Genomic DNA, 24,825 nt, shown 5'->3' on the forward strand with positions numbered 1-24,825 from the left:
GACAGACATGAATGTGACCTGAGTCTTGTCATGCTGGACCCTTAGCACCAAGAACTCTTCAGGGTCCTGTGCCCGCTGAGGCTCTCCTGAGGCATGGAGGGACTGAGAAGTTTATCACATGACACATCAGCACCTGGCATTTACTTGGCACTGGGTGGTGGCCATCCCTAGCCTGGCAATAATGAGGTGGATAACAAGGGTGAGTGTTCCTGAACCTGGGACTGTAAGTTTTCTTCTAATTGTATCCTTCTTGATGTCTCTGGAGGCCAGATGAGAACCCGGGGTTGTGGTTACGAGAGAGCATCACAGACACACTCGAGTTCTAGGGCTCAGGTCAGCACAGAAAGTGTCCAAAGGGTGAAGCATGAGAAGACACAGAACTCCAGCATTGGTAGATATCAGAGGTAAGTTACAGAGGGGCATGAGAGGTCAGGGGACATGGACAGAGGCCCATGGACACGGTAACATGAGAAGACAGTGGACATCAGAGGTCACTGGACTTGGAGACAAGACCCATCAGAGGACAGGGTGACATCAGAGGTCAGTGAACATAGGGATCTCAGTGTTCAGAGGACATGTGCGTTTGTAGCCCTGCTCCAAACCCTTCCCTCAAGGTGCCAAGATTGGGCCCTATCCTGAGTCACCTCAGTCCACACTCTGCCCCTAAAAATCCTGTTCTTGGAGGCTTCACCTCTCAGAGGACATTAGAAGTCCCCACCTCAGGGTTCACTCATGGTTCTTGGATTTCTGTTCCCCTGGGCTGACCCAGGAATGCTTTGCAGATGGGAACAATTGCCTACAGTGAGACATTGTGTAGTCAGAGAGAGAGAGAGTGAGAGAGAGAGAGAGAGAGAGAGAGAAGGAGACAGAGGTAGGGGGACGGGCAGGCAGGCAGGCAGAAAGACAGACAGACAGACAGACAGACAGAGAGAGGGTGGTTTATGTTTGTTCTTGGATCCCTCAGCTGAGAGTAGTCTTCTCCATCCCATCCAGGGAACCCCTTGTGAGAAGAGGCAGCAATGCGGGCAAGAGCCTGAGGGGATGGAGGACACCAAGAGAAAAAGACCCTCTAAATCAAGTGAGCAGAGTTTATATGAACTCACACAGATGAAACAGGAGACACAGGTGTAATCCACTGTCCTTTGTGTCACCATCTCCCACAAATTGACACAGAGACTCATAATTAATCATGAAACCTGGGCCTTGGCTAAGCTTTTTCCCAACTAGCTCTTATACCTTAAATTAACCTGAAATTATTATAATATCACATGCCTCATGTCCCTCTCCACTGAAATATATGTCTGACTTCCTCAGTGTCTTACTGGTTGGTGTCTCCTAAGCACCTTAGTTCCTTACTCTGCCCAGAATTCCTGTATTTTTGACTATTCAGATCTTTATTAAACCAATCACAGTGATACCTCTTCACACAGTATAAACATATATACATTCACACACACACACACACACACACACACACACACACACACACACACACTTTGTGATGGAATTGAGGAGGTCAGGAAAATTTTGAGGGAGTTGGTTCTCATTCTGCTGTGAAGTTCCTCGGCATTGAACTCAAATTGTTAGGCTTGACAGCAAGTGCCTCTACACCTGAGCCATCTCACCCTGTCCCTTTATCTGTGTTTGGAAGGAGCTGTTGTGAGTATGCACTGAAGAAGGTCGATATGTGATGTTTACTATGAACTCAGGCAATAACATATTTGAGTTTCTGTGCGGTGTGTTTGTCTTCCATAATAATTTACAGGGAGTTTTATTGAAAGAACCCCACTATGCTTATTGCCTGTTTAAACTTCTCTTGCTAATTTGCCAGGGTCAAGTTATGGGAAAAGTACAGGAGGGAACCAGGTGCTGCTCTCATCCAACGCCAACCAGGTATCTGTGGTCTGCAGCTTGGACCAAAGCAAGGTCAGCAGGACGGTATCCGGGATGCTGAGAGAGTCATAACTGACTTCTTTGTATTCTTTGTGCCCAACCCGAATAACCAACTGTCCTTTGGTTAACTACAACTGCTACATTTAGATGAAACAATGAAATCCCTGTAGCCATGCTTCTGCTTCTGTAAGGCTGCTTCTTCTGGCCACACCAACCCTGTATAAACTGCCTGAGTTTTAACCTCTGCACCCGGAAAGACTGAAGTGTCCACAGGTACCTGTGTGTAAACAATAAACAACCTCTTGCACTTCCATCCAGTGTCCTGGTCTCGTCTCTTGGGGGCAAGGGCCTTCCCCCTGACAGGCTCCAAACTCTTGGGGTCTCTTGGGGGTCTTTCATTATTAGTGGCCAAAGCGAGCCCAGTCATGCTAATTCCTGAGTCCCTTTGGCCTGGACCTAACTCGTGGTCTCGATAGTTCCCCATACTGTAAATGTACGTTGAATGTTACCCGAATTTGTTTCGTTTTTAGAGCTGAGCACTAAGTATGAGTATGAGATCATTAGTCAGATATTCCTCCCAACAAAGTACTAATTCACCTTCTCTCAGGAGATGTTAAAGTCTTGTAGTAATTCTTTGTCTTAGAGTGGGACTCTGTGATATTTCTCCAGTTCAGATTTGAAGGGTGAACTGATGCTATCAGTTTTCAGATCTTTGTTATGCAAGTATGGTACTGAAATTTCATAGATAACAGCTTCGATGGATTTTTCCTTCATAATTTGGCTTCCGTTGTGCGCCGGGCCTCGTGTGCGTAGCAATATTTCCTCCCAGCGTGATCGAGGGTTTATATTTTTGTCAGCTTTGCTAGTTTTAAAGGTGCAAGTGTTATTTAGGATGGCATTGGAGGATGGAGGATGATTTTTGTTTCAGACAAGAGGGACAAACACCGTGGCTAGCTCAGCACCAAGGACCTCTTGCAGGGGGTGGAGAAGCAAAGTGCCACAGCACGGGCGAGTGCCTAGGGGCTTAAATTTAAAGGCATGTTCTGGTTAGCTGTCATGTTGTGCTACCTGCCTGTATGCGAGCATTTTTGCCAGCAGGTGATTTTCCTGTGATTTCATGCCATGCATGCTTCCTGTCCAGGAGGAGGCATCAGCATCCCCGCATGGAAGGTAGATTGTATCAGTGAGCTCACATTCCCCACAGGCTAGAGCGTGGACCCTCACGTGCGGATTCCTTCCTGAGTGCTGCGCTGCGCTGCGCGCGTCCTGCGTCATAGATGATTCATGAGTGGGCGGGCGTGGTCTCGCGCTCCTGCTTCCGCCTCTGCTTCCGGCTGGGCAGGGGCCATCTTGTTCCCTCGCTGAGGAGGAGGTCTGTCCTCCTGTGGAGGCAGTTTCAGGATCGCAGCAGGCCGGGGACCTGAAGGTGGGGCCTGTACTCGTCTGGGGCCGGGTCTTCGGGGAAGAGGAAGTAGGGAAGAGCGTGGCAGGCAAGGGGGTTCTGCTGGGTGGGCGGCGCAAACCGCCTGTGGCGGAGGCTTCAGCGGCTGTCGGAGGAACCCCGGGCCGCTTGTTGGAGCGGGCGGCCTGGAGGGAGGGACGTTCCAGTGAGAGGATTTATAGCAGGTTGAGGAGCCCACTTTTTACCTCACTACCTTAGATTCAGGGGGCACAGGAAGGTAGTTGGTGGTTTCTGTGAGTTTGTGCACGGAGTACAACTCAGGGCCTGGATGGAGTAGGGACTCAGGGCCGCGCTGAGCAGGCCGATTACCTGTGTGCGCGTGCCGGTGTGCGTACCTGTGCGTGTGTGTACGTGTGCGCGTGTGTACCTGTGTGCGGGCCAGTGTGTGCCTGGGTGTGCGTGTGAGTACCTTTGAGCGTGCCTGTGCTCGTGTGCGTGCCTGTGTTTTTGTGAGTGTGTGTACTTGTGTGTGTGTGCGCGTGCCTGTGTGTGCCTGGGTGTGTGTGTGCGCGCGCTGGTGTGCCGTGCCTGTGCGCGCATGTGTGTGTTCCTGTGTGTCTGCCTATGCGTGCCTGCCTGTGTTTGCATCTGTGTGTGGGTGTGGATATCTGTGTGTGCCTGTGCATGTGTGTGCATGTTCCCCCTTTCGTGTGTGTGTGTGTGTGTGTGTGTGTGTGTGTGTGTAGAGACAGAGACAGAGAGAGAGAGATCTGTGTGTGTACATTTCATGAATCTTGTTGCCTTTCTCAACTCTGACATCACCTGACCTTAAAAGAGCACTTAAGAGTCAAGCCATTTCCCTTAAACAGAAGACTGCATCTCCTTTTCTAAGATAGCTCCCAGGTTTCATTGTGCCATCCGGCACTTTTCAGTTTGCCGTTCCAGCTCTCCCCATGAAACTCAAAGGATCACATATGTGAAAGGAACTCTTGAAATACGCAGTCCAGCCACACTTTTCATTTTCCAGCCCAGATTCAATCAGAGCCTGCACAATTCCCATCTTGCCTCAAGAACTTTCCTTGGGTGGCTTCAAAAGCAGACTTCAAAATACATAGAACTTGTTTTTAGTTACACTAAAAACTTTAGGATCCAGTTAGTGTCAACTACTGGATCTTTCCTGTGCCTCTCAAGAGTTTGGTTTCCCCATTGAGCCCTTAAGCTGCCTTACTTTGTCAGGATCCATCCTGTCTTTCTCCTCTGTCAGAAAAGGAGAGTAGTAGCAACTTAATTTCTCCCTGTGTTGCCAGCATAAACTTCCTGCGCACGTGTGCCTCATTGCTGATAACCCCTTTACCTTCAGATAGCCAGCTCGATGTTGTCCAAGAAACGCAGAGTGTCTGGACCGGACACGGAGGTGGATTCTTACTCGTCTCCTACACCCCCTGGGTCAACCAAAGTGAGTATCTGACTTTACAGGCTTTCAGGATGGAAACAATAGGTGGAGGGTGGTAAAGTACCTCATATTTTTTTCACATGGCCAGCCCCCATTACCCTTATCTCTCCTGGAACTCCGTGTTGATTTTTAGGGAACGTCAGAAGACAAGGACATGGACATCGATGAAAGCCTCTACTCGTCAGCTGTGAGTAGTATCCTAGGGCAGGAGATGCAGAGTGGAAGGAGACAGGGTGGGTCAGGCCCTAACGTGGAGTTCTTTGCCGACAGGTATGTACTAGGTCATGAGGCAATGAAGCACCTCCAGAATTCCAGTGTACTGATATCAGGCCTGCGAGGTCTGGGTGTGGAAATTGCCAAGAATATCATCCTTGGTGGGGTCAAGGCTGTCACTCTCCATGACCAGGGCACTGCCCAGTGGGCTGATCTTTCTTCCCAGGTATCTCGTTTTGGCTTCTCCTTGCCTAGGTCCCAGCTTGTGCACTGCCTGTGTTTTCAGCACTGTCATCCTCCATCCTTTCTGTAGTTCTACCTGCGTGAGGAAGATATTGGCAAAAACCGAGCTGAGATATCCCAAGCTCGCCTTGCGGAACTCAACAGTTACGTGCCTGTGCATACCTACACTGGAGCCCTAGTCGAGGACGTCCTGAGTGGTTTTCAGGTATCCCCAATCTTCCTGCCTTTTTCTTTCAGCTTTGTTGTCATTTGGGCGGCCTCGGTGTGTCAGACTTTGTGCTGGGAAACTAGGAGGTGAAGGCAGTAGTTAGAGCTCCCCAGAGGGGCAGATTCGCTTGTACAAGGGCTCTGAAACAAAGCACCTGCATGTGTAATTCTCAAGCCTTGCACAAGCAGGTGTAATGAGAGGAAACTCAGGCTGACTGGGTTGTCAACTGTCGCTGTGTATACCCTGGCTGTAGGTAAATTAACTTAGCCAGCTCAGACCTCGTACGTGCAGCACTACTATTATATTTGTTGTGTTTGGGAGTGTGTTTTTAAAGCTTTTCTCTGTCCCTTGAGTGTGTCACCCTTGAGACTTGTGTGTTCACATGGAGAAGGCTGAGCCCGACAAGCGTGGGTGTTGTTTTCTTCCCCCTTCTCCTTCAACCTTGTCAGCTTTTATGTTTCATTCTCTCCCTCCACCCCAAGCCTGAGCCTGTTGGTCTTTACAGGTGGTGGTTCTTACCAATACTGCTTTAGAATATCAGCTGCAGGTGGGTGAGTTCTGTCATAGCCGTGGAATCAAGCTGGTGGTGGCAGACACTCGGGGCCTAGTTGGGTGAGTTCTTGCCTCTTCCTTGTCTGACTTCCACTGGATGTGGGCGGGCGGGGTGTCTTCCCCAAGCCTTCAGGTCCTCCTCCACCAAACACATCTGCATTAAGCTTTTGCTTTGTTTTGCTTTGCTTTGCTTTTCCTGTGCGGTATGAGCATCATCTGATCTGCTCCAGTACCTTGAGAGCTGGAAGGCCCTGTGCTTAGTCCAAAGCTCCTCTCCTGTTGCCTCCCTCCCTAGACAACTGTTCTGTGATTTTGGAGAGGAAATGATTCTCACTGATTCAAATGGGGAACAGCCACTCAGTGCCATGGTTTCCATGATCACCAAGGTAAAGGACGCCAGCCCCATAGGTTCTAATGCGGAACTGGGTGGTAATTGTCCTTTCTTTTCTCTGCTTTTCCTATTTTCTGCACGCCTTCCGTTTTCTCTCCCCTCTCCTCCCTTTCTTTCTTTTCTTGACGTTTCCTTTTCCTGTCCCTCTCATTTCATCATTCTTTCCGCACCCCAGCCCCTCCCACCCAGCCCTCCCCCCTTCAACCCCCCACCCCCACCCCCCTCCTGACTGTTGAACTAGGGGCCTGTCACTAAAACAGTTGAGTAGCCTGCCACCCAGGTAATACTGTTAGCCACTAGTTGACCTTACTTGCTGTCAGCATGCCCTAGCCTGCAAATCCTGCTTGCTGTTTGCTTTGTTTTTGTTGTTTTGTTTGTGTTTTTGTTTGAGACATTCTCAGTAATGTAGCTGAGGCTAGCCTTGACTAGAGGGTGACCTTGCTGCCTTTGCGTCCTTAGAGTTGTGACTAGGAGCATGCTGCTTAACTCTTACTTTTCTTTCCGAATCAGGAGAGTCCGGGGGTCGTCACCTGCTTGGAGGAATCCCATCACGGATTTGAGAGTGGTGACTTTGTCTGTTTCACAGAAGTTCAGGGCATGAGTGAACTCAATGGCATCGGTCCCATAGAGATCAAAGTTCTGGGTATGGCAAGCCCAGGGAAGGAGGTTGAGAAGTGGTAGTACAGAACAAAGGGAAAAGTGGCTCTCTGTGATATGGGCTGTCTCCCGAAGCCAGGAGATCCACTGTAGAGCTTGCCAGGTACACTGGGCTTATCTCAGACTCAGCATTGACTTACCTCTGCCTGCCCCCAGAGTGCTGCGATTGAAGCCATGTGCCACCTGGTGAAACACTGCCTTTAACTTGTGCCACCCCGCCACAGCCCTCCCCCATTGTTGCACTGCTGTTTGTCAGACAGCCCAATCATTCTTGGGTTTACTCCCTTTTGATTTTCTGGGATGTAGCTTAGGCAAATCCTTCCTAGTACATAAGGCCGGTAAACTAGGTTCTGATACACTAGGGCCTGGAAGGATGGCTCAGTTGTCAAAGAGTGCTTGTTCTATACTCCTCATGACAGGATTTGGATTTAGACACAGCCTTGTAAAATGCTGTTTCATGGTAGGACACGGCAGTACCTATGGTACTGTAGGGAAACCCTAGCACCGGGGAGGTGGGAGGGGCAGATGATCCTGATGGGGTCACCTCAGCCATCCTACCTGCTTCTCTGAGAAAGTAACTGGAGGTCATAAGGTGGTGATGGAGTTGAGGAGAATCACCTACAGTTCTTTAAAACGGCTAGGGTATGCAGTTGGCCAATAGAGTGGATCCCCACAAAGGCGTGAAACTAACACAGCTCCTGTGAAGATAATGTCCCTTAAATTAAGAAAAGTAGGAGAGGCCTGTGACCTCAAATTGTGTCTATGTGTGACTTTCTGTGTCTATGTCTCTGTGTGTCTCTCTGGGGCTGTGTGGTTGTGTATGTGGTGTCTCTGGTATGTGTTTGTATACGTGTGTCAGTGTGCGTGTGCTTACCTGTGTGTGTGTGTGTGTGTGGTGTCGAAGTGTGTGTTTCTGTCTGTAAGCTACGGTAGTGTGTATGTGTGTGACTTTCGATGTCTATGTCTCTGTGTGTGTCTGTCTGGGGCTGTGTGGTTGTGTCTGTGTGGTGTGTGTCTGTATATGTGTGTCAGTGTATGTTTGTGTGCTTACCTATTTCTGTGTGTGTGTGTTGGGATGCCTTGGTACAGACACATGGAGCATCCATTGTAGTTTATGTATCTAAACCAGAATCCTGTCTTCTGGGAAAGCAGGGAGCACTTGGAATCATTGAGTCAAATTGTTGGTCAGAAGGGGAATACTGTTCCCTCCCATGTTTTTTTCCCCCTCTGTGTTGCAACAGAAGCAAGATGTGTCAGCACCCAGAGTCTGAGGCCAGAGAAGTGAGATTGAGATCACTCTGCTTGCTTTGGGGAGCTGCCTTTGAACTCTGAATCCTCCTGAGTTGACTTCTGGCATTCTGGGATGAGAGTTGTATACTCCAATGCCTTTGGTGGGCGTGGTTTTTGCTTGGCTTCGTTGTTGCCCTGGTTTTCCCCCCAACCTTCCCTGTCCCTCCCCCACTCCTCTGAGTAAAGCTTGCTGTATAAAACATACAACTAAGGTGTTAGGCCTGTAGTGTCAGGTTTTTGTGCTTTGGTTTAGTTGGTGCATTGATCTTTGGAGAGTGGCTGAGGCACTGCATGGGCTGGCAGTCTTCTCCATCTTTTTCATCTTTCAGGTCCCTGCACCTTTAGCATCTGTGACACATCTGGTTTCTCTGACTACATCCACGGAGGCATTGTCAGTCAAGTGAAAGTATCTCAGAAGATCAGCTTTGTGAGTAGGTGGGGAAGGGGTTGTGGGTAGATGAACTCATGTTTTGGGGATTCCTAGGTGGTTCACATCTGGACTTGATGATCCATTTTCCACAGAAACCACTACTCGCCTCCTTGACAGAACCAGATTTTGTGGTAGCAGATTTTGCTAAGTGTCGTCACCCTGCTCAGCTGCACATTGGTTTCCAGGCCCTGCATCATTTCTCTACTGAACATGGCAGGCTTCCTCGGCCCCCATAATGAGGTAAATGTGTAGAAAGCCAGCCAGACACCGTGGCGTGTAGTGCCTAGTCTCCCTGCAGTAGGGTATGATAGATACTCTCTTGGTTCCTTGTATCCAACCAGGAGGATGCAGCAGAAATGGTGACCTTAGCACAAGCTGTGAACACTCGAGCATCGCCAACAGTTCAGCAGGATTGCTTGGACATAGACCTCATGCGGAAGCTGGCACATGTGGCTGCTGGGGATCTGGCACCCGTGAATGCCTTCATTGGTGGTTTGGCTGCCCTGGAGGTCATGAAGGTCAGCAGGAGTGGGAAGGTGCTGTGCCTTGCTGAAACCATCTCTGCCCCTTAGTTGCAGTGGCTGCTGACAAGGCTCTTTTCCCAGGCTTGTTCTGGGAAGTTCATGCCCGTTAAGCAGTGGCTGTACTTTGATGCCCTTGAATGTCTCCCTGAGCACAAAGTGGCTTTCATGGAAGATAAGTGCCTGCCGGTAGGTCAGTGGGAACAGTGGGACTTTGGGAACGTCTTGAGGGGAGCCTCTGTCTAACCTGCCTTTGTTCTCGTAAATCTAGCGCCAGAACCGTTATGATGGGCAAGTGGCTGTATTTGGATCTGACTTCCAAGAGAAGCTTGGCAAGCAGAAGTACTTCCTGGTGATTGACACTAATGGATTCTCTCTCCCTCTCTCTGTTTCTGTCTCTCTTACTGTTGTTCCCTCTCTGACACTCCTCAAACCCCCCCCCTGTCTTTCTCCCTATCCCCACGCACTCTCTCCCCCTCTCTCCCACATCCTTTTGAGGAGGGAGGGGTCTTTTGGTTTTGGTATCCTGGTCACATCACCATGTTGAGGATATGCCTGTGCATCTCTGTTTTTCCTTTGTTTCCTCCTCCCTCAGTCACCCATAGGATTTTCCAGCCCTGTGACTTTGTGGTGTTACGTGGTGTTACGTGTGCTTTCACATGGGCACTCACTGTTACTGATTAGACTGTGTGCCTACTTCCAGGTAGGTGCGGGTGCCATCGGCTGTGAGCTGCTCAAGAACTTTGCCATGATTGGCCTTGGCTGTGGGGAAGATGGAGAAATCACAGTTACAGACATGGACACCATTGATAAATCAAATCTGAACCGACAGTTTCTCTTCCGACCCTGGGATGTCACAGTGAGTACCATGGGGTGGCTTTCTCTTTGCTTTGGTACTAACCTAATGACCTTCATGTTTCAGCTTTCTGTGTCCTACATTCGTTCCTACATTTCAGTCATTCAGGTGTGAGATCAGTAGACGTTATTACCTGTCACATTGTTTCATTGGCCTGGTTTTCCCTCTTAACAATCTCAAGATTGATGCCTGTTTATTTCAGATGTGACCTTGGGAGATGGGGTAATACAAGCATACCTGGGAATTGTCTAAAGGTCGGTGTTCCCTTGACTCGCTGCTCATAATGCGCTTCTCCCTAGCTTCATTTTACACTGTGCATTCTAGACCCTGGATTTAGAAAACAGAAGGTAACAAAAGAAATGTTCCTGGCCCCATGTAATGGGTGTAGTGCAGCAACAAGAGAAATGTTCCTGTCCTTCTCTAATACGGTACAAGGGAGCAGTTTCCTGAAGCCTCTTGATGTCCTCTTCCTGTAACACGTGTACCGACTCTGCAAACCCAGTAATATCTTAAATGATCTTAGATACTATTTGTCTTTCCTTACCCAGATTGCTCCATCAGTGGAAAGGAGAAATTTCTTCCATACTTGTGGGATGCCTTTCCTAGTTCTGTGAAGGAATTTTCCAGAGATGATTGGGTTGTGATGACATACATACGTATGTAAATGATAAGGTCAGACAGGGCAGGCTTTGTGGCACTTGCCTCTAGGTAGACTTCCATCATGGGGAGACCGATACCTCTGAGGTTATGACCAGCCTGGACCACAGGACAAACACAGTAAGCAAAAGCTAGCCTGGCATGGCACAGGTACCGAATGTACAGCAAAATAGAACTTAAAAATAATAACCTCAGGAGATGAATAATGTTCTATGTTTGTAGATCCCCTTCATAGTCTTTAAAGTAATAGAAAACAGATTTAGGACTTTAGGAATGCCATGGACATAAAACTACATCTGTTGTCAGGTAGTATGTACACGAATTTTACAAATACACAGATTTGTAAAAATCTGATGTGGTGTGACTCCTCAGGGAAATTGTGTGTTAGAAACATTATTCATGATAAATGCTTCCTATTTATCTTGACATCCTGTGCTAAATGGACTCATGCTTTAAATAGTCTGCTTGAAGTTCTAACATGGTGCCCAAAGCTCGTCGTTTGAAGAATGTTCTTAGCACATGTTTGACTACTGTTGTAGTGAGTGAGTACATGGATGGGGACTATGGTTAATATTAGAATGTCAAATGTGTAAGAGAAGTAACAATTGGGAATGTCAGAGGGGGCTGGTTTTCAGGGCTTATGAAGACTTCCCCCCCCCAGGGAAATTGGCATTCCAGGAATGAAAGGGGTATGTGGACGAACACGTAACCACGCAAAAAGTAGTGGAAGCCTGAAAGAGGTATGAATGGGGCTGTGTGATGTTAAAGAATAGAGAGTCCAGGCAGATGAGGTCACAATCGGTTTATACCGTAAATGAAGTGGGACCAGAGGAGGATTTTGAGCAGTGGTATGTGACTCAGACTTTCAAAGAACCTTCTTGTCTGTGGTTTTAGTTAGGTTATTCTGGATGTAGTTAACTGAAAAACCAGTAGGTGTTAGGCCATTCTGACCCCTTGTTTCTTCTTTCAGTTTTTCTTTCTACTCACCTTTAGAATTTGAATGTGCTTACACACTAAAATGTAAACACCCCCAGCAACATACCCACGTACACACACACACACTCACTCACTCACTCACTCATTTATGATCTAAGAAAATACCAACTTCAGGAGACTCAAAATAGCCTGTATCCAAATTTCTTTTATAATTCTTAAAGCACAAGAAAACAGAGACTCACTCCTGTGGATAATAGGAATACTTAGTGCTGTCATAAAAGAGCATTCTTTGGTCCCTAACCTCCTTTACAGTATCCCCCCTCCCCCCACAGGTGGTATTTACATAATTGGAGCCTGCTTCTCATTGAGCCTTGTTTTGCTCTTCATGAGATAGATGTCTCCCCAGATCTCTCGATGGAGTTGTTGTGTGTCAGTGAACGGGGAAACAGCTGTGTTCTCCATATTTCTACACAGAAATTAAAATCTGAGACTGCTGCTGCTGCGGTGCGTAACATAAATCCACACATCAGGGTGTTGAGCCACCAGAATCGAGTGGGCCCAGAGACAGAACACATCTACGATGATGACTTCTTCCAGAACCTGGATGGTGTGGCCAATGCTCTGGACAATTTGGATGCTCGTAAGTATGGAGTCAAGTGAAGACAAGAGGTAGGGGTGTGTGTGTGTGTGTGTGTGTGTGTGTGTGTGTGTGTGTGTGTGTGTCTGTGTGAGTGAGCACACATGTGCTTGTGTGTTTTATGATGTTCTTGTGTTCCTGTGTTTAACATTCCTGCTGCTCACCTGCCAATCCCCCCCCCCCATCCGTCTCCCTGAAGGTTTATACATGGACCGCCGTTGTGTGTACTACCATAAGCCTCTGCTGGAGTCAGGCACAGTGGGCACCAAGGGCAACGTGCAGGTGGTTGTTCCCTTCTTGACAGAATCCTACAGCTCTAGCCAGGACCCACCTGAGAAATCCATCCCCATCTGCACACTGAAGAACTTCCCCAATGCCATTGAGCACACCCTGCAGGTGATCAACCTTGGGAGGAATGGGAGGCAGAAGGGTTGGTTAGTCAACAGGTCACCAAGCCTCTGCCCTTCCCAGCCTCCAAATTCCCGTTTGCTCTGTGCTGTGTGCTGTGTGCTGTGTGGTGTGTCCAGAACACGTGCCTTGACTATACCAACACCCAGAGTACCTACCAGCGACTCCTTTCTTCTGAAAAGAACTTCACATTCGCTCACATCTTGAGTGTGCTGTCAGAGTGTCTGAGACCTTACGAATGTCCACCCTGTTGTAACTAGCAGACATGGTTCTTTTGAGGTCCTTGTTCACTTCTGGTAACAACACTCACAAGATTGCACAAGTTCAAACCAGCAAAACCCCAGCACAAAGTAGGGGAAGCCCTCACACAGCCCGCACCACCACCAAACGCACCCCCCAGTCAAGATAGGATACCTGCTCATAAAGGGGAAAATGTGTTGTCTAGACTTGAATGTTATGGTGTATACCGACCACATTCTAGGGAAGGTCTCTGTGCCTAGGAGGAGATGGCTGAATGGACATGCTGTTTTTCTTGGATACTTTTGGTATTTCTTGTCTTGCTAATGGGCTTTGCTTCTTCCTCTCTTTGTTATGACTTCACATTTATTGTGCTTTCTTGAGAGAGGGTGGGGAGTAGAGGGACAGGGAGAGAGAGAGAGAGAGAGAACATGAGTTAAGTGGGTAGGGAGTTCAGGAGTTTCTGGGAGGTGTTGGCACAGGACAAAAATATTGTGTGAAAAGGATACAATTGAAGAGCCTTGAGCTTTTTTATTTTAGAAGGCGTTAAGAGAGCATCATTAAACCTGTGTCTGAACAGTGAGAATGATCTATGTAAACAGTGCTTGCAAAAAAGAAAAAAAGAAGAAGCAGCTAATATCGTCTACTGATTTCATTTTCACCTGTAATAATGAGTGCATTTTTGGCTTGATTAAATCCTACTCAGATATGTTAAGCAGCTAGCTGGTTTGTCAGTGTGGCTTCTGCCTGTACAATCAAGTATATAATTTCTGATGTCCTTGGATGGAAAGTTGACCCAAAGCCTAGTCCTGCTTCTGTTCTTTCAATTCAAGGAGAAACCTGTTTTGATTTCTCTTGGCTCATAGGTTTGTAGTGTAGTCTATTAAGGACTTGCTAAGGAGTTGGAGATCAGGAGGAAATCCATTGTGGAGAGCTTCAACCGTATTGCGGTGCCGTATTCTTTGCTACAGGTTATGGAATTGTTCTCCGAGTCTGCACAGCAGGCAGAGAGGCACAAAAGGTTTCAGAATGTGTTCGGTGCATTTTTTAGGAGCACTCTCTGTTCTGTAGATGAGATTCCTCATGTGAAAAAAAATGTGCATTGAAGTCGTGCATAGTAGTGAAGTAATATCTACCAGAGATTTTGTAAAGCATTTAGTTCTGGATACGGTTTTGTCATATACATCGCAGGACTTTAGCACTGGGTCTGCAGTTGGCACTGTCCTCAGTAATGCGGTAGGTGTATGCTCATCCACTTTGATGAGTGCAGCTACTACAGTTACATGCGAGGCTGTAAACTGAGATGGGTACAGGGGTGTTTATTCCTTTGCTGTGGGTCATAAGACTAGGTAGGTAGTATGTGTGACAGTTAGAATTCAGAACCTGAATGCACTAGTTAGAATTCAGAACCTGAATGTACTCTCCACCCAGAGCAAGCTCTACTATCTGGTAGCCTCACGGATATGTACAGAACCTTTGTTGACTGGCATTTGTTTACTCTTGTCTGTAGTGGGCTCGGGATGAGTTTGACGGGCTCTTCAAGAAGTCAGCACAAAGCGTTAACCAGTACCTCACGTAAGTAACAGACACTGCCTTGCCAGCCAAGTAAGGCATCCTGCCTTGTGTCCCTCAGGCAAGTGGATGAGCTGTTTGATGAGTTAATGGTTGCTGTGGGAGGTGGTCAGGGCTGACTTTTCCATGGAGAAAGGAGGCTTGTCCAGAAACCTTATTTCCAGGCCTCTGAAATAATCCAGCTCTATGTGTTGGACAGAGATCCCAAGTTCATGGAGCGCACACTGCAGCTGTCTGGCACCCAGACTTTGGAAGTACTGGCGGCTGTACAGCGTACCCTAGTCTTGCAGAGGCCAAACACTTGGGCTGACTGTGTGACTTGGGCCTACCGGCACTGGCACACCCAGTATTCTGACAACATCCAGCAGTTGCTGCACAACTTCCCTCCAGACCAGGTATCACAGATGTGATGGGTCCATTTGGCCAAAGGGGCTTCCTGGAAATTGGATGGTTACTGACCCGTGGAGAGCTGCTTGCAAGCGTCCTACAAGTACTTTATGCGCACCCGTTTGTGTTTCCCTTCTTGCCGTCCCACAAGGAAGGGGCTTAGGTTCCTTTCTGCCTGCACTTGTTGTGGGCTGAGGCAGGTCAGATTGCTCAGGATGGTTGTGGTGACAAGTGAGACATCTATGGTTAAGCATACAGCAAGCTGTGGGTTCAAGTCCAGGAGCCTTTGATAGTGGGTCTTGTTGGGTGTAATGCCTTGATACGCCATATCGGTGAAATCAGTGCAATAATGGCGAGTGGTAGTTTAAGAAGAATTAATGTGCACAAATTCATATTGCATGAGTTTAGTACCTCATATAAATCAATAAGTTTAACTCGCTCTGTGTGTGTGTGTGTGTGTGTGTGTGTGTGTGTGTGTGTGTGTCACTCAAAGGGTGGTGAGCATATGCTTCTCGGCCCAAGGATTGCTGGAGAGTTCCTTCTCTCCCAACCCTGTCCTTAACTTTGCATTCTCTTAGCTGACAAGCTCTGGTGCACTCTTCTGGTCGGGGCCAAAGCGCTGCCCACACCCGCTCACCTTTGACACAAACAATGTAAGTGTCTTTGGGGTCTCCTAGGTGGGTGCCTGGGGAGTGGGTCTCTACCCCTCCCCAGTAAGGTTGCTGAGCTCGCTTTTCTTTGCCATGCCTTTCCTTCAGCCCCTGCATCTGGACTACGTGATGGCCGCTGCCAACCTGTTCGCCCAGACATATGGGCTAGGAGGGTCCCAGGACCGCGCTGCTGCGTCCAAACTCCTGCAGACTCTGCAGGTCCCCAGGTTTGCTCCCAAGTCTGGTGTCAGGATCCATGTTTCAGAGCAGGAACTGAAGAGCACCAGTGCCACATTTGGTGAGAATGCTTTGCCATGAGTTCAGGGATCCCATTTGTCTCCTCTCCCCCTTAGCCTCCCCTCTGGTGTTTGCCACAGGCCGTGCCTTTTACTGTATTTCTGAGATTTACCTAGGCTGCCTTCTTTTTGCATCTGTGCTTAAGGATGGATGCTTGAAGCGAATTTCTGTATCTCATTTCTTTGCACTATAGGTTAATGGAAATGTTCCATTCCTTCTCTTGTGTGGTATCTTCACAGAAGTCTACTTCTTGTTTCTGTTGATTGGCTTTCATACACCAAGACTGTGATTTCTCCCTGCCCTCTGGTGTCTTGATACCTTTGCTGCTTTGTCTGGTGACAGGTCTCCCTCTGTTTTCCCACCGGGGCATGTGTCTCAGACTTTCCTCTGTGCCAGTGCCCTCTGTGTGTCTGCTAGAGACACATCTGGCTTTCTGCACTCCCATCTCCTCCTCCTCTGATATCTCTGAAGAGACTCTTCTCTTGTGCAAGTCTCCCACCGATACAGTTCTCGATTTCCCTTCCATAGTGTTTGTCTCTCGGCGTTCCTTTCTGTATATACTATTTGCCAGAGATTTCCTCTTCAGAATCCTCTCATTCTTACTAGCAGTATGTGTGCTTCTTTCCCCTATACCATTGCTTGTCATTTCATTCTGTGAACTTAGGTGAATCCCTTTCCCCCCCAGATCCATTGTCTTCATCTTACCCTGTTGAACAACTATGCCTGTTGAACAACTTCTCCTGGCCTCCACCCCCTCACTGGCCCTGAAAACCTTTGTCTGCTTTTTGTTTCTTTTGTTTGACCACCAGCTGTACCCTATTCGTTGAGCCATAGAGGTTGAGTAACTATGCCTGATTTTTCTAGAGCAAATCTGTCTTACTCAGTGTCATGGCTATGCATTGATAGACACCTGTAATTCTCCTCTCTTTGACCTTAGTAGTGTCTAGGTGTGTTCATCTGTTGAAGGATAATTTCTTTGTTTGTGTCCTTTATCTCTTATGGATATGCTACCTCCTTTCGGTGTGTGTGTGTGTGTGTGTGTGTGTGTGTGTGTGTGCGTGCATACGCGCGCGTGCGTGTGTGTTCATCTTTGTTACTGGGGTTCTCCAAGTCTTCCTGGACTTGTTTGTATTTTTTAACCCCATGTATGTGTGTCCTTTTCCAGGGAACAAAGAGAAGTGTTTTCTCTTGTCTCTTCTGGTCTTCCCTCACAACTTCCGGCATGACTCTCCTTTTCAAACACCTAAGTGAACACCACCCTTCCACTCCTGATTTCACCTTGGGCAAGTGCTACGGGTTCACCAGATTCAATGGTGTTCCTTCACTTTTCAGAGTACAGCCACCTGGAGGAACTCAAGACTTCACTTCCTCCTCAAGACAAACTCGTTGGATTCAAGATGTACCCCATTGAGTTTGAAAAGGTATTTGGTGGGTTACACAGGATGGTTAGTGTGATGGGCACAGAGGCCTTTGTCAATGCTGGGGGCCTAGAGTGGCGTCCATCTGTTTCATGGAGAAGTTTCTTTGATGAAGGGTGAGAGCTACATCTGTGGGTATTTTAGAATCAGTCCCCAGAGTGCAGTTAGGAATGAGGCTGGTGAGGTAAAGAGGTACTAGCAGCTTCTTTAAGATGGCTTAGGGGCCCAGTACTTGGCTTGATTTCCACAAACCATCAATGGTTCCTTTCAGTATGTTCAGTGGATACATCTCCAAACAACTGCCCCACCTAAGACTCAGGAAGGGGGGGGGGGCGGGTGAAAGGAATATAAGATCCAGAGGATAAAGATAACTGCTGCTTTGAGAGCCTGTCACCTTGACGTGACAGTGTACACTAGGGCTTCCTAAACAAGACCCGAACCGGAGATGGCACCAAGAGACATTTTCCTGTTCAAAACAACTTTTACATTTAAATATATTTTGATCATATTCTTCCCCTTGCAGTTCATCAACCCCTCCTTCCCCACCCAGCTTTTTAAGTTCATCCTCAAAAGCAAAAATGCAGTACGACAACAAAACCCCCAAAACAACAAACCCCACCAAACTGCAAGGAATTAAAAGCACTCACACACATGCTACCTGTTTAGTCCATTATGTGCTGTTCAACTCCTCCTGAACATTATACCTGCCTTGAAGTAGTTGTTAACACTCGGTTGGAGAAAACTGATTTTCCCTCTCTGGGAAGGTACAAATATCTGTTCACTTCATTGCCTTTACCTAATGACATTACTCTTGTACATCATTTATTTTAAGTGTGTGTGCGTGTGCGTGTGTGTGTGTGTGTACATGTGTACTAATAGCAGAATAATATTAAACAAAAAACTGTCCAGCAGAAGGCAAATTTAGCTCATGAGAAGGGACATGAGTCAGAGACCCACCCACATGTTTGCACATTCATGAATTCCATCAAAAACACTGATGTGGAAACCATAAGAACTTTGCTTGTGTTGACTTAGAGGGCCTTGTTTGTTTTGATTCGCCAACGCCTCTGACGCTTGCACTCTTTCTGCCTCCTCTCCCCTCAAGGTGTCCTGAGGTCTGAGAAGTGGAACTTCATGGGTCCATCCCATTTAGGGATAAGTGTTCCAAGGTCTCCCACCCTCTGCATAATGTCTGGCCGTGGGTGGATGTCTATAACCCATCTGTCACAGAGGGAAGCCTCTCTGATGCTGGTTGAATAAGACGCTGATCCATGTCGATTAGGGGTCATGATTTCCTTCTTTGCTTTTAGACCAGTATGTGCTTTCACACTGGGTCCCTAGCTAGTCTCAGGTTCTTGATCAGACAGCCAAGCATGGTCTGGTATGGGTTCCATCTCATGGTGTAGGCCTTACAATCAAATCAGTTACCGGTTGGTTACTCCCGCAAACTTTGTCCCACAGTTTCCCTACAGCATATTGCAGACAGGACGCAATTGTAGATAAACTGTGGTTAGCTTGGTGTTTATCTTCTCTGGAGAGAGTGCAAATAACACACACACACACAGAATGAGAGAGAGAGAGGGAAAGAGAGAGGTACACACATGTATATATGAACATCCACATATGAATGTATATATGTGTAGGTGTGTAGATGTGAGTATGAGTTTTAGGTTTTTATATACCCTTTTACATCACCTTACTTTGAGCTGTCTCCCCATAGTCTCCCTTCATTTTTCTTATATGGAGAATCACATTTATTAATTTTTGTATATAGAACATTCCTGCACTTCTGGAATAGAGCCTACCTGATCATGGTGGATGGTCTTTTTGAAGTGTTCTTGGTTTAGGTTTGCAGTTTTATTGAGTATATTTGCATGGTTGTTAAGTATTTTTTCATTCACATTCAAAAGGGGACTTGGTCTTTCTTTGGCATGTATGTGGTCTGGTTAGCAGGGTAGCTGTGGTCTCACAGGTGAGTTCTGCAGTAGAGCTCTGTATCTACTCTTTTAAATAGTTTTTCAGGTATTGGCATTCAGTATCCTTTGAATGCCTGATAGAATTACATGCTAAAATTATCTGAACCTGGCCTTTCTTTGGTTGGGAGACTATCATGACTTCTCTCCCACTGTAGATTATAAGTCTTTTTAACTAGATTGTCTGTTCTTGTTTTAACTTTGGTAAGTTAAGTGTGAAGAAAATTATCCTTTTGCTTAGGTTTTCCAATTAGGTGGACCACACATGTTCCTAAAGCATGTTTTTAAGCCAGGAAGTGGTGGTGCATGCTTTTATTACCAGCACTTGGAAGGCAGGGCCAAGGATGAGCTCAGTGAGATCGATGCCGTCCTGGTCTACAAAGCAAGTTCCACGACAGCCAGGCTTACACAGAGAAACCTTGTCTGGAAAGAGTAAAAAGTAAAATTAAAAAGAAGAAAGAAAGAAAAGTATGTTCTTTCTTAAGATGCTTTTAATTTCCTGCCTGTTGTCTTCTTTTCATCCTTTATCTTTTTTTGTGAAAAGTTTGTTAATATGAACTGACTTTATTAAAGAACGTACTGTTGTTTCATTGTGTTGTTTGTTTGGTTTTTTTTTTTCTCTTTTATTGATTCCAGTCCCAAGTTTATTTCTTGCTGTCTACTCCTGTTGGGTGTGACTCCCTCATTTTTTTTTCTAGAGCTTTTGTGTGCTGTTAAGTTGCTAATAGGAGATTTCTGGGTTCTCATCCATAGGCCTTTAGTGCCTACTAACTTTGCTCTTTGTACCACCCTCAGTGTGCCCTTGAAATTGGCTACGTTGTGTATCCATGACCATTCAGTTCTAGGAAGTGTTTCATTTGTAATTTCTGTCTAGACCCTTTTGTCATTCCGGTAGAGAGTTGTTCATTTTCCATGAGTTTGTAAGTTTTCTATTGTTGACCTCCAGCTTTAATCTGGTGTGATTTCATGTTTGGTACCTGTTGGGATTTCTGTGTTGATCATGTAACATGATCAGTTTTTCACACACCATGGGGTGCTGATAAGAAGGTGTGGTCTTTTATGTTTGGGAGAGATGTTTTATATTTATTTAATGTTTGTAAGTATATATCTGTTAGACCCCTTTGTTTTGTTTATAAACACAGCGCCTCCATTTTTCTCTTTGTTGTTTTCCTGGATGGCTTGTCTGTTGTTGAATCTGGGATACAGAAGTCTCCCACTATCTGTTTGTATGGATCAGTGTGTGCTCTCAGCTGTAGTAGTGGTAGTGTTTCTTATGAAGTTGGGTGCCAGTGTATTTGGGGCATAGACATTTAGGCTTGAAATGTCCTCTTGTTTGGCTCCTTTTTCCTTTGATGCAAACATAGTGTCCCTTCCATCTCGTCTATTAGTTTAGTGTGAAGTCTGTTTTGTCAGACATTAACATAGCTACACTAGCTTGTTTCACAGTTCCATGTGCTTGGAATATCTATCTACATCTTAATACCTTGAGGGGATGTGTAAACTTCCCCGGGCATTTCTTGCATGAGAAGAGAGAGGTGGATTCTGTTTTCACGTCCCAAAGTCCATTGTTAGCGTGCGTGTGTCTTCTATTTAAGTATGTGAGACTACTTATTGAGCAATATCAATGACCAGTAAAATTTTGTCTTGGTGGTGGTGGCAGAGGGAGGTATTGGTGATAGAGGTGGGTGGTAACGGTGGGTGGTGGTGGTAGGTGATGGGGTGTGTCTGTGCCTGTGCCTGTGTGTGCGTGTGTGTGTGTGTGTGCATGTGCCTGCATGCATGCATGCTTCATGTGAGCAGGCACCACCGGTGCCCCCTCTCCTTCCCTTCTATGATTTTCTGATCTCGGGATGTTCACTCCCTGCGTTTTCATGGTTGTGGTTAAACTGTTTAGGTCGCAGTTGTCCTGTCACTTTTTGCAGGGCTGCATTTCTGGATAGCTGTTGCTTAAATATGTTTTCCATAGGGAGTATCTTATTTTCTCCATCTATGGTAAATGAAACTTTTTCTGGGTACATTAATCTGGGCTGGCATGTGTAGTCTCTTACAAGTATATATAGTCTGTCATCTGTCCATCCCAAGTTGTTCTCTGAGAAGGTGATTGCAATTCCATTATTCTGCTTCGTCACTTGTCCTTTATCCCTTGCAGCTTTTTAACATCCTTTCTCAGTTCTTCATATTTAGTGTTTTATGTGGTGTGAGGACTCTGGTTTTTCTGGTCGAGTCTTTTTGGTATTTGTTGTGTGTTGTCGTACCTTTATAGGCATCTCCTTTAGGATAGAACAATGTTGTCCTATTGTTTTGTTGGAAACACTTTCTGCGCCTTTGACCTCTGATTTTTCCACCACCTCTATCCTATTATTCTTAGGTGTCCCTGATTTCCTGGATACCTCAGGGCAGGTGTGGATTTTTAGAGTTAGCGTAGTCTTTGACAGAAAGTTTCCATGTCTTCTATGTTATCTTCAACCCCTGAGATTCTCTCTTGCGTCTCCTGTGCTCTGTTAGTGAAACTTCCCTCTGTAGTTCCTCTTCAGGGTCCCAGATTTTTCATCTCCAGATTTCCCCTCAGTTTGGGTTTTCTCTATTGATTATTTCTCCTTTGGGTCCTTGCCTGTTTTGTTCATTTCCTTCCACGACCTGTTTGTGTTTCCAGAGGTTACTTTAAGAGATATTTACTAATTTTATCTTGAAGGTCCGCTGTCGTATCTGTCAAGGCTGCTTTATGGTATTTTACTTGTGTTTCAGCCGTGTTGGGACCGCTGTGTTTGGGTTGCTGGGCTCTTGTGGAGACATAGTGCCCTTGCTGTTGTTGATAATGTTTTATGACATCTTGGTATCTGTTGGTGGGGAGGTTGTAATTCTAGGTGCTGAAACCTGCTCTTGTCCTTGTTGGGATGAGCAATTACTTCCTAGGTGTCTGTTCTCGCTCTGCTATTTAGGAGGGTATGGTGGCTGCACATTGCTTGTAGGAAAATCCTCTGGGGTACTGACAAGTGTGGGTACTGGGGTTTGCAGGTAAATAGTGTTGCTTGCTGTTGGGACCTGAGACCTAGGAATTGGAGTAGGCTTGGGATGGTGGGAGGGCTTCTCAAAAGGGAGGGAAGTTAGGTGTTTCACCAGAATCTCATTGCTTATTACCTTTGTTAGGGGGCTGGGGGGTGAGAAAGGGCACTGACCTTGGAAGAGCTGACTTGGAAGGGATGATATGGAAGTAGCTTACCTGGTTCCCTGCTGGGTAGGGCATGCCTGTGGGTTCCAGGGAGTGCCTCCTGAATTGCAGGGTTGAACAAAGCAACTAGTAGGTTGGAGACTATGGGAGGGAAGATCTATGGGAGTCTTAACAGAGATGAAGTGGCAGGAGAGGGGTGCCACATGTGATCTGCTGCAGAACTAGGAATGAGACTGGCAGATTTGGTTCGGTAGAGCTGAGGGAGATTGGGGGTTTGGACTTGGAAGAATTCAGAGAGAGATGAGGATGTGGTTTAAGCTACACCACATGTTTTCCAGACCAGAGTGTCCTGCATTATCCAGGGAATCTGAAGTATAGGGCTGAGATAAGCACAAGACAGAGACAGTGGGGTGGGGGGGATAGGGGGAGGGGAGAGAGAGAGAGAAAGAGAGTAAGCATGGGGAGGGAGGGTGGGGAGAGGGAGAGAGAGAAAGGAAAACAAGTGACAAGTGTAGGTGTGTTAAGAGGAAAAGCTCTGTGGGATCCACAAGATGAGGTCTGGGGTGGGGAGCTGCTTCACCCATTCTGCTGTGAAGATGATAGTGGGCGACTGGACTCCCACGAGGAAGAGAATGAAAGGGGAAGGTCTACAGTACTATACCTGGTTCCCGGCAGGGCAGGATTGGCCTGGGAGTTCTCAGGGAGTTGCCTTAATAGGAAGGGAGGTGTCTCATGGAATCCAGCCCAGGGACAAAAAGTAGAGGCAAAGAAGGGAGTCTGAGAGCAGGAGAAGTATTCCTCCCGAGTCTTCTAATTGCTTATGTGTACAAAGTTGTCAGCCCTGCAGTCATGGATCACATGTAATGATCACAGACTTAGCAAGCTCTGTTTTATATTTAGGGGTATTATTTAAAAGTAACCTCGGAAGGAAAAGCCATGCTTTTTCAAGAGAAGAAGCAGGGCTTAAGAGGGATTTGGGAGTGATTTGAATGAGGAAAGGAGAGAGAGAAATGGCATAATTACATTTGGCTTATTAAAAAAGCAATTTCATGATAATTACAAAAAGGCCCTGGGGCCTTCAGTACATCATGTGGTCCCAGGTTCTGGGGAGAAATTTGTGTCCTGCAGAGATGTTCACCTTAGTTCTCTACTGAAAACAAGGATGATGACAGCAACTTCCACATGGATTTCACCGTGGTGTCCAACCTGCGGGCAGAAAACTACGGGATTTCTCCGCAGACCGGCATAAGGTCAAAGGAGTTTTACTTACCGCTGACCTCTGCTCCAGGGTGTTTTCCTTGGGGCCCTTGGTAGGCCCCTAACAGACTGTTACTCAGTAATCCCTGTTCACTCGTCTGTCTTACAGAGCAAAGCTGATTGCATGGAAGATCATCCCAACCATTGCAAACCACCAGCAGCAGCTGTAGTCGGGCTTGTGTGTTTGGAGCTGTACAAGGTGGTCTAGGACACACCAACCAACTGGAGCTTTACAAAACAGTTTTATCAATCCTGGTTTCTATTATTTTCTTTAGCTTTTCTGGGCACCCTGGTTCCAACCTGTCACCACAGGTATGGTGCCAAAAGTATAGGTAATGTTGGTGTTGCCGCTTTAGAAGAGCTGGCAGCATGGGTTCATTGTGAGTCCTGTCTGTCTTCACTAAATCAAACATTTAATGCTGAGGTTGGGGAAGGAGACAAAAGGTCTTTGTGGTGGGAAGCCCTTTCTGCTGCAAAGATTCCAGCTGCTGACTGACTGATCATGCTCACAGTTGTCCTGCCACAGGAGTGTTGTTGACAAAAGGGCTGTGGTTACTACATGCTAAGAAGAACATTTTGGGTGGGGTAGCCCTCTCTTTAGCACTGTCTTGTCCTCCACTACCATGATCAGGAGTGGACATTGTTGGATCGCTGACGTACAGGCACTACAACCTGCCAGTAAGGAGATGACCCTCAAGCAGTTTCTAGACTACTTAAGGTAGGGAACTTTCCTCCTGAACTCCCTGTGTGTGGGGAGTTGTTCATTTGCTTTAGTACTGTCCATCTCACAGTCACCACCCCCTTCCGTCTGAACCCTGCAGACGTGCCACAGGCTGGAGATCACTCATGCTTGTCCCCTAATGTGTCCATGCTCTATTCCTTCTTTATGCCACCCTCTCTGCTCAAAGGAACGGTTGGATCAGCCGTGGAGTTAGCCTCTCTAAGCTGGTGGGAGTGGAAGCCTCCTGGGGATTCTCGGCATCCCACTGAGTGTGCTACTCACACAGTTCACTTTCTTTCGCTGTAATGTGCCTCCTCCTTCCCTTCATTTGCTGTCTTCCTCTTAACTCTGTGTTCCCTGGCTTCAGGATGACAGGGATTGTGAGCCGTGTGTCAAA

General features: G+C 46.8%; 1 pseudogene; it reads left to right on the forward strand.

Moving 5' to 3' along the window:
- Positions 1-5,002: 5,002 nt before the first annotated feature.
- On the forward strand, positions 5,003-23,915 carry LOC127214686 (ubiquitin-like modifier-activating enzyme 1 Y; annotated as a pseudogene).
- Positions 23,916-24,825: the final 910 nt, after the last annotated feature.

The sequence above is a fragment of the Phodopus roborovskii genome, unplaced genomic scaffold (genome assembly GCF_943737965.1).
Source record: "Phodopus roborovskii unplaced genomic scaffold, PHOROB, whole genome shotgun sequence".
Classification (NCBI taxonomy): Eukaryota; Metazoa; Chordata; class Mammalia; order Rodentia; family Cricetidae; genus Phodopus; species Phodopus roborovskii.